This window comes from Nicotiana sylvestris, chromosome 6 (assembly GCF_000393655.2).
Source record: "Nicotiana sylvestris chromosome 6, ASM39365v2, whole genome shotgun sequence".
Lineage (NCBI taxonomy): Eukaryota > Viridiplantae > Streptophyta > Magnoliopsida > Solanales > Solanaceae > Nicotiana > Nicotiana sylvestris.
Window position 1 is genome coordinate 76,680,010 of NC_091062.1, and position 9,615 is coordinate 76,689,624.

Below are 9,615 nucleotides of genomic sequence, written 5' to 3' on the forward strand. Positions count from 1 at the left end.
ATATGTAAGTGTGAAACCAAAGTCTGTCACTTCCGTAAAATATTTTAGACCAGTTACTAATGCAAACTTTCTCAAGCCAAAATTCAACCTCTGACCCTTTATCTCTGCTGAAAAATAGTCAGAACCAGATGCATTCAATTCATACTTCATTAGAAGATGAATTGCTTGATTTTGCATATATATTCCGGGAAATGAAAGCAAATAACCAAAACAAGTCTTCTTGAAAAGCTTTAAACCATTTGCAGACAATAAATCTTTGATTTGGCCAGGAATACTGGGGTCGGATAATGTCTGAAACCTAACGACCCCATAATCAACATTATGAGGTGCAAAAAAAGGTCCATTCTGCATCAAAAGGAAAAATTTCTTAGTAAAACAAGGCTCACACCTAAAAAGCAAACTATCTACATTTAATACAATATTCCTATACAATTACATAACAGAGTCAAAAACAGATAACAACATAACTATAATTTTATTACCAAATTTCTACAATCTTTAAACAGAGTCAGAACAAAGCAAACATTTATATAAAAATGTATCTACAATCATGAATTATAAATCTATAACAAATCTACACAATGTAGACAAAATTTCTACAAACTACAAAATCAAACATTATATAGGTTGATAAGAATGAGAACAATTTTTTTAGCTTTTACCAAAATTTATTTTTGAAACTAATAAATTCTTACCTTCACCAATGACTGTTGGAACAGTTTTAATAGATTTTTGAACTTTCTTCTTTTTTTAAGCTTTTACGTTAGGAGACACTCTAACTTTTTGCAACTTTAATGGCAACTTTTTCTTCGATGATGATGATCTCTTTTCCTTTCCTTTTCGCAAATTTGACAGGTATCGAAGATTCACCAGCATCAATATCATGCTTTTGCTTTGTTTGAGTTTCTGCCCTAGCTTCACAAGGGGAAAGCTTGGGCTTGTTCGCTTCTTTTGCATGAGCTGATTTTGAAGCCTTTTTGGGTGAATTTGCTGAGAAAACACCCAAATCAAATGAAGGAATATCTGCTCCTTTGTCTTTTGTAGGACTGTTCTTTGAAGATATCTTCTTCTTCATTGAAAATCAAGCTAATCAAAGACTTTAATGGAGGTAGGAATTTTGAATAAGAGTCCAATTTCGTCTGATTTTTGAAGAAGAGATGAAATAGGCGTTAATGGAGGATTTCTGGGATTTATAAAGAGAAAATCGTGGGGTGAGTGCAGGATACGTCGGTGAAGGGGTGGGATGTAGAGATAGAAACGTTGGGGGGGGGAGTGGGAATATATGGTAGAGTTGTTTTAGGACAGTAATTAATACATTAATTCCCTTAAAATGTACATAAATGATAATTGGGTATATAAAATGTAATTATAGTAAAACTTGAGTAGGGAGGATAATATAGTTTCATATAGTGTATAAAAATGTAAAAATTCTTTTGCTAAATATATAAATCAAATGAAACAAATAAAATCTACTTTTTGGTTTGATTTTTTTTAGTCACACTAAATTCAAATTCATAGAGATAGAGAGAAAACTCTCCATATGCAATAATCTATGTTTAGTAAAAATCAAATAAATTGATAGATGTTTGATGCATTGAAACATCTATACTGTGAGGCTTTTTTTTAGTGAGATATGAAAATTTCGAATTGAAAAATCCAGAAACAATGAGTACCCCTGCACGTCCTGTCGAGTGCCAAATCTACCTCTAAAGACTTAATATTGGCAGTCACTTAAAAGTAAATGCAAACCCTTATTTGAAAATCAGTGTAGTGATGTTCGATTAAAGAGTTACAGAGACCAGCATAATTGCCAAAGACCCTATTGATCATGTAACGAATTAAAGGACCAATGAGATAAATAGTGTGGAATAATAATATAATAAAGACGATGAAATTCCAATTCAGGGGCACTGGGGCAGAGCTAGGGCGGCGCAATGGTTCGTCTGAATTCCCTTTGCTACAAAATTAAAAAATATATAAAAAGTCAAAAATATTTTTTATGCATATATAATACAATAGATGTTGAATTCATTTGACACAACTCAAAAGCTCTTAGCGTATTTACTTTTTTGTATTTTAAACAATACTACTCATAGATCAAAGTATGGGTCTTTAATGTAGAGACAATGTTATGTTTGATTTAAACATAATTAGGCCTTTATTGGGCGATTGAATGACCTATTAGTTTTGGACTTTTGGAGCATAATATAGACAATCGATTAGCTATTATGTACACATAAAAGAAAGACTATGACATAGCTAGCTGACTTATGATCACATGAAATGTCGAGTTGCATATGGTCAGAATCGATCTTTGGATAACTTGAATAGTTGCCCAAAGTATCGTAATGGACTGCTAAAACATGCAAAGTGTAGTTGAAGACTATGCATATTAATTTAGTGCAGATTACTTTAATGCAGATGTAAGCGAGAGAGGCGTGACAGTTACTTTAGTCATGACACCTCTTAATGATATCTGATTTACTGCAGTAATTGATCGTGCCATTGGTTCTGGACTCCTCATTCGGGTACTTGAACTCCAGTTTCCAGCCAAGGAAGCGGGATTGCTAGAGGGATGTGAAAGCGCCAATGTTCTGCCTGCTCTAGCCTTTCAAAGAAATCTCTTTGCTGCAATTGATATACTACAAGACCAAGCTGAAAAATTGCTTGAAGAGATAAAGCCTAAGCCAAGTTGCATTATTTGTGATACGCATATTGCTTGGATAGCTGAGACATCTGATAAGTTTCAGATTCCAAGAATCATTTTTGATGGAATGAGTTGCTTCACTCAATTATGTATGCATAATTTGTACATCATGAAGGATCAAAACGAAATTCCTGAATTAAGGGTTTTTGTCATACCTGATTTGCCATATAGAATTGAAGTAACTAAAGCTTAGCTGCCTGGAGCATTCAATCCAGGAACACTTTGCATACAAGATATTCGTAACAAGATACGAACAACTGAGGAAAGAGCTTATGGGGTTGTGATCAATACTTTCGAGGAGTTGGAACAAAGGTATGTTGATAAAATCCGAAGGCTTAAAGATGGTAGAGTTTGGTGTATTGGACCTTTGTCTCTTTGTAATAATGACAATCTAGACAAATCTCAGAGAGGGAATAAGGCCTCATTTCACAAAGAGGACAGTTTGATAAAATGGCTTGATTCTTGGACGCCAGAGTCTGTTGTGTATGCGTGTCTTGGAAGCTGTTAGCGGAAACGTAAAAGAAAGAACACAAGATTTACCGTGGTTCAGATCAAAATAATCCTACGTCCACCAGAGAACAGTTGCCTTTTTAATATTAACAAAGGAAGAGGAGAGTTCCCAATTACACTTAAGAGAATTTCTCTCTTAACTCTCTACTCACTACAATGTGTTGTATTATTTTTGGGATGGTTTCTACAAATGAAGGAGTGCATCTATTTATAGAGGTAAAGACCTCCTCTTGATGTCATTGGTGACATCAAACTACCTCCTCTTGATGTCATGGGTGACATCAAAGGAGGAAGCTTCCTCCTAGCATCCACACCAACTCTTTCCACCAACTCTTCCAATTGGCATGCCATTGTTGACTAAACATAAACCAACATTTTCAATCTCCACCTTGGTTTGCGTTTCGAGCGTGTGAACAACTCTGGCCAAAACTTCTAAGCTTACTGGGCAACCCCGTTGTAAGAAACAAGAAGAATCAAACCATTGTTGAACATACCACCTCCACCTAGCAACTGTTCTCTTCGGAGTTGCATCAGTTGATGCACACCCCCGCCAAGTCCTTGCAGTGTGCAAACTTAGCGAGCGGGACTATCTTGGTCAACATGTCTGCAGCATTATCGTCTGTGATAACCTTCACGACCTTGATAGTTCCCTCATCAATAACATCTCGAATAAAATGAAATCTGACATCAATGTGTTTAGTGCGCTCATGAAATCTCTGATTTTTCATTAGATGAATAGCACTCTGACTATCACATCTAAGAGTTGATTCCAGCTGAACCAAACTCAATTCCGCTACTAAACTTTTCAACCAGATAGCTTCCTTTACCGCCTCCGCTGCTGCCATGTATTCTGCTTCTGTCGTAGACAAAGCGACAATCGACTGCAAAGTCGACTTCCAACTGACGGCACTGCCAACGAGGGTAAAGATGTATCCAGTTGTGGACCTTCTTCTGTCAAGATCTCCTGCATAGTCAGAATCCACATAACCGAGAATTGAAATACCTGTACCACTTTTTCGAAAGGTAAGACCAACACCAGAAGCTCCTTTGAGATATCTCAATATCCACTTGACAGCTTCCCAATGCCTCTTTCCTGGGTTGGACATGTATCTACTTACCACACTTACAGATTGAGCAATATCTGGACGTGTGCATACCATAGCATACATAATACTACCAACTGCACTGGCATAAGGAATCTTTGACATATGCTCCACCTCATCCTCGGACTGAGGCATTTGTGACTCTGAAAGTTTAAAATGAGGAGCTAATGGTGTACTTACAGGCTTGCACGTATGCATATTGAATCTCTTGAGAACCCTTTCAATATACCTCTTCTGAGAAAGATGTACAACACCGTCTTCTCTTGAAATCTCCATACCAAGGATTTTCTTTGCAGCTCCTAAATCCTTCATGTCAAATTCCTTACTCAACAGTTTCTTCAAAGCATTTATCTCTGTAATGTTGTTAGCAGCAATAAGCATATCATCAACATACAACAGTAAATAAATCATTGAGTTACCAGACATCTTCTTGTGATACACACAGCTATCAAATGCACTCCTTGAGAATTCATGTGTAGTCATGAATGCATCAAACCTCTTGTACCACTGTCTAGGGGATTGCTTCAAACCATACAAAGACTTCTTTAGTTGGCATACGTGATCTTCTTTTCCCTCAGCTAGGAAACCTTCAGGCTGATCCATATAGATTGTCTCTTCTAGATCACCGTGTAAGAAAGCAGTTTTGACATCAAGCTGTTGAAGCTCCAAGTCAAATTGGGCAACCAATGCTAGTAGCACGCGAATTGAGCTATGCTTCACGACTGGAGAGAAAATCTCATTGTAGTCAATTCCCTCCTTCTGATTGAATCCTTTTGCAATCAATCTCGCCTTGAACCTAGCATCTTCCACTTCAGGAATTCCCTCTTTCTTTTGGTAGACCCACTTGCATCCAACTGTCCTCTTCCCCTTTTGTCTTTTCACTAAGACCCATGTCTGATTCTTGTGAAGAGACTTCATCTTTTCAGTCATGGCTAACCGCCATTGTACATCATCCTTGCAAGAAGTTTCTTCAATATACAAGGAGGGCTCCAGATCCTTAATCTCTTATTGTGCAGCTACAAACGCATATGCAATCAAGTTTTCTTAATCTATAAGGCGTTCCGGTTCTCGTGTTTGCCTCTTCTCCCTCCCCTTTGCAATTGTGTATGGTTCATTGACAGCAAGTTCTTCAAGGTCTACATCTTCTGACTCATCTTTAACCTGAGTCTCTTGATCCTTTTCCTTGGCAAGCTCCACCGGAAGCTCCACCTGCTCGTCGTTCTTGTTTCCTGAAAACTCCACGGAAACTTTACGGGGATCAAGTATAGAGGATTCATCAAAGGTGACATCTCTACTAACTATAAATTTGAGTAAAGACAAACACCAAAGTTTGTACCCTTTTACTCCATCCACATACCCTACGAATATGGCCTTCTTAGCCCTTGGTTCAAGCTTTCCTTCATTAACGTGATAATAAGCTGGACACCCAAATACTCGTAAGTATGAATAGTTAGAGGGTTCACCTGACCATACCTCATTCGGAGTCTTAAAGTCAATTGCCGATGCTGGAGATCGATTGACAATATGAGCAGCAGTGTGAACTGCTTCAGCCCAAAATACTTTGGACATTTTGGCTTGTAGGAGCATACAACGAGCCTTTTCAAGAAGAGTTCTGTTCATTCTCTCGGCAACTCCATTCTGCTGTGGGGTATGCCTGACAGTCCTATGTCTTGAGATCCCATGAACCTTGCAGAATTCATTAAACTCTTCATTGCAAAACTCCAAGCCATTGTCTGTGCGAAGATACTTGATTTTCCGCTCCATTTGATTTTCAACCAAAATCTTCCACTCTTTAAATGCTTCAAAAGCATCACTTTTTGCCTTCAAAAAATACACCCAAACCTTTCGTGAGAAATCATCAATAAAAATGAGAAGATACCTCTTTCCGCCCTTCGATGGAAGTTTAGAAGGACCCCATAAATCTGAATGGATGTAGTCTAGCACTCCTCTTGTCTTGTGTTTGCCAGTGCTGAAGCTGACCTTCTTCTGCTTCCCTAGAACGCAGTGCTCACAGAAGTCAAGCGTGCTGATCTTCTCACCTTCCAAAAGTTTACGATTGCTCAACATCTCCAGTCCACGTGCGCTCATATGACCCAGTCTCATGTGCCATAGTCTTGCCTTGTCATCATTAGATAACTGCACTGTAGATGCATTTGCAGAGCCAACAATGGTGCTTCCGGCCAATGTGTAAAGGCCATTCTCCAGCTTGCCTTTCAGCATGACTAAAGAACCTTTAGTCACCTTCATAGTTCCTGCTTCGCTCATGTACCTGTAGCCTTGTTCATCCAGAGTACTCAGGGAGATCAAATTCTTCTTCAGATCAGGAACATGACGGACTTGTGTAATAGTCCTCACGACTCCATCATGGCAGCGAACCCGAACTGAGCCAATGCCAACTATTGCACAAGTTGCATTATTGCCCATTACTACGGTTCCTCCACTTTTCTCATAGCTGCTAAACCTGTTCAACTGTGGATGCACTCGCCTTTTCCTTGGACTTTGACATTGGGCAATCTCGTTCAAAGTGCCCCTTCTTGCCACAACCCCAACACTCTGTATTCTTCTTGTTCACACGAGACTTTGATCTGTGCTTTGATTTGCTCTTTCCCTGTTGGCTAGTCCGGCCTCTCACAAAGAGCCCACTTGCCTGGTCATCTCTATCTCCTTCAATATGCCTCCGCACATCACTAGAGTTAAGTGCCTGCCGCACTTGCTCAAGCTTGATAGGCTCCTTGCTATACATCATTGAATTCTCAATATCACGATATTCTGAAGTCAATGAAAATAGCAAAGCACATGCAAGCGTCTCCTCCTCCTTTTTAATTCCTGCAATCTGTAAGTCCATGACAAGTTTATTGAACGCATCTAAATGATCTTGTAACGAAGTACCTGACCCCATCTTAAATGTGTGAAGACGCCGTTGTAACAACATCCTTGTTGTCACTGATCGGTCTTGGTATAGCCCTTCTAGCTTTTCCCATAACTGTTTGGCCGTCTCTTCGGTACCCGTACTCACTTCACAAAGCACGTTAGGTGCAAGGGATAGTTGGATTGCACTCAATGCATCCCCTTCAATCTTCTCCTTGTCGGGAGTTGATATATCCTTAGGATACTTTCCGTCAATAGCATGGATTGAACCTTCCCTCCGCAGTAACGCCATCATCTGGATCTTCCAGATATTGAAGTTGTTGCGTCCACTGAATCTATCAATTTCAAACTTCATGGAACTCATCTTTGCTTGTTCTTCCTCCTTGGATCGTTAAAGAATCTGTTGCTCTGATACCAATTGTTAGCGGAAACGTAAAAGAAAGAACACAAGATTTAACGTGGTTCGGATCAAAATAATCCTACGTCCACCAGAGAACAGTTGCCTTTTTAATATTAACAAAGGAAAGGGGAGAGTTCCCAATTACACTTAAGAGAATTTCTCTCTTAACTCTCTACTCACTACAATGTGTTGTATTATTTTTGGGATGATTTCTACAAATGAAGGAGTGCATCTATTTATAGAGGTAAAGACCTCCTCTTGATGTCATTGGTGACATAAAACTACCTCCTCTTGATGTCATGGGTGACATCAAAGGAGGAAGCTTCCTCCTAGCATCCACACCAACTCTTTCCACCAACTCTTCCAATTGGCATGTCATTGTTGACTAAACATAAACCAACACCTTCAGAGAGGGAATTGGACCTCCAATACATTGTTGGTGTATTGGACCTTTGTCTCTTTGTAATAATGACAATCTAGACAAATCTCAGAGAGGGAATAAGGCCTCATTTCACAAAGAGGACAGTTTGATAAAATGGCTTGATTCTTGGCCGCCAAAGTCTGTTGTGTATGCGTGTCTTGGAAGCCTCGGTCGTATTACAGTTGTACAATTTGTGGAGCTAGCTTTAGGCCTGGAAGCCTCAGGTTATCCATTCATTTTAGTCATAAAAGCAGGAGAAGGACAAGAACCAATAGATGACTGGATATCCAAAAATGGATTTGAAAAAAGAACAAAAGAAAGAGGGCTTTTGATCCAAGGCTGGGCACCACAAGTATTGATTCTATCACACCCTTCAATTGGTGGATTCTTGACTCATTGTGGTTGGAATTCGACCCTTGAGGGGATTGCTGCTGGTGTACCAGTGATCACTTGGCCTTTATTTTCCGAGCAGTTTCTGAATGAGAGATACTTAGTACATGTCTTGAAGATGGGTGTGAGTGTTGGATCTCAAGGAGTTATGCATCTGGGAGAGGAAGAGAATCCTGAAGTCCAAGTAAACAAAGAAGAAGTGACTAAAGCTATCAAAAAAGTGACGGCCAAAGAGAAAGAAATAAATGATTGGAGAAAAAGAGCCAAAGAACTGCAGAAAAGGCAGTAGAAAGTGATGGATCTTCTCATCTCAGTTTAACACTTCTAATCAATGAAATACAAGAATTCCAACTCAACAAATCATAAAATGAAAATGCACAAGTACGGAATGTACTTTAGAAAATGCCAGGAGCATTACCTTTTTAGTGTTTGGCTTTTAATATCAATTAAGGTACATTAATAAATAGGAAACAAGTGTAGTCGTAGAATTAAGACTTTAGCCCAGACACTGCAATTTATGACACCAAAAAGTTGATATGAATTGGAAAGGTATTGATGAAAATATCTACATCTCTTTTTTATAGCTCAGTATGAAGGATATAAAGGTACTTGGCAGATATATATAGCCATAGGAGGAAAATATATAAATTTGAAGTCTTATTTTATAAGCTAATAGTGTATAATTCGAACCAAAAACGGATTCCCTACTGCCAAACCAAACGCCAACATCTGATTTTAGACTGGTAGCCACTTAAAAGTGAAGGCAGAAGAATTAAGAACAGTAGTTAATCTTCGATTTAAGAATCATGGATGCTGCTTAATCGTCAAAGGCCATGTTGATCAAAGGACTAATGTAGTACTAGCTATTTATGCACATTGGTCCTTTGTTACATGATCAAGATGACCTTTGACGATTAAGAAGAACAGACACTTAATTTATCAGACAGTTGATTAATGAAAGTCTAAATTGATACAATCCATTTGTTATTCTCTTCCACGCTATTTCAAAACAAAGCAAAACGAAAGAAAGATAAAACAAAGAAGATGAACAACTTAGGGAGGTTGATGTATCTTATGAAATTCATTTTCCAAAATGAGACAGTAAATTCATGTTCTGATCTATAGCATTAGAATAGACAATCCCACAATTAATTAATGCTACATCCCGTATGTATTAGTTCTTATATTTTGCATAGAATACCATCTTTTCTATGAA

At 38.4% G+C, this 9,615-nt stretch overlaps 1 pseudogene; it reads left to right on the forward strand.

The window, feature by feature from the left end:
- The first annotated feature begins 2,278 nt into the window (after positions 1-2,278).
- On the forward strand, positions 2,279-8,770 carry LOC138870798 (UDP-glycosyltransferase 73C4-like; annotated as a pseudogene).
- The last annotated feature ends 845 nt before the right edge of the window (positions 8,771-9,615 follow it).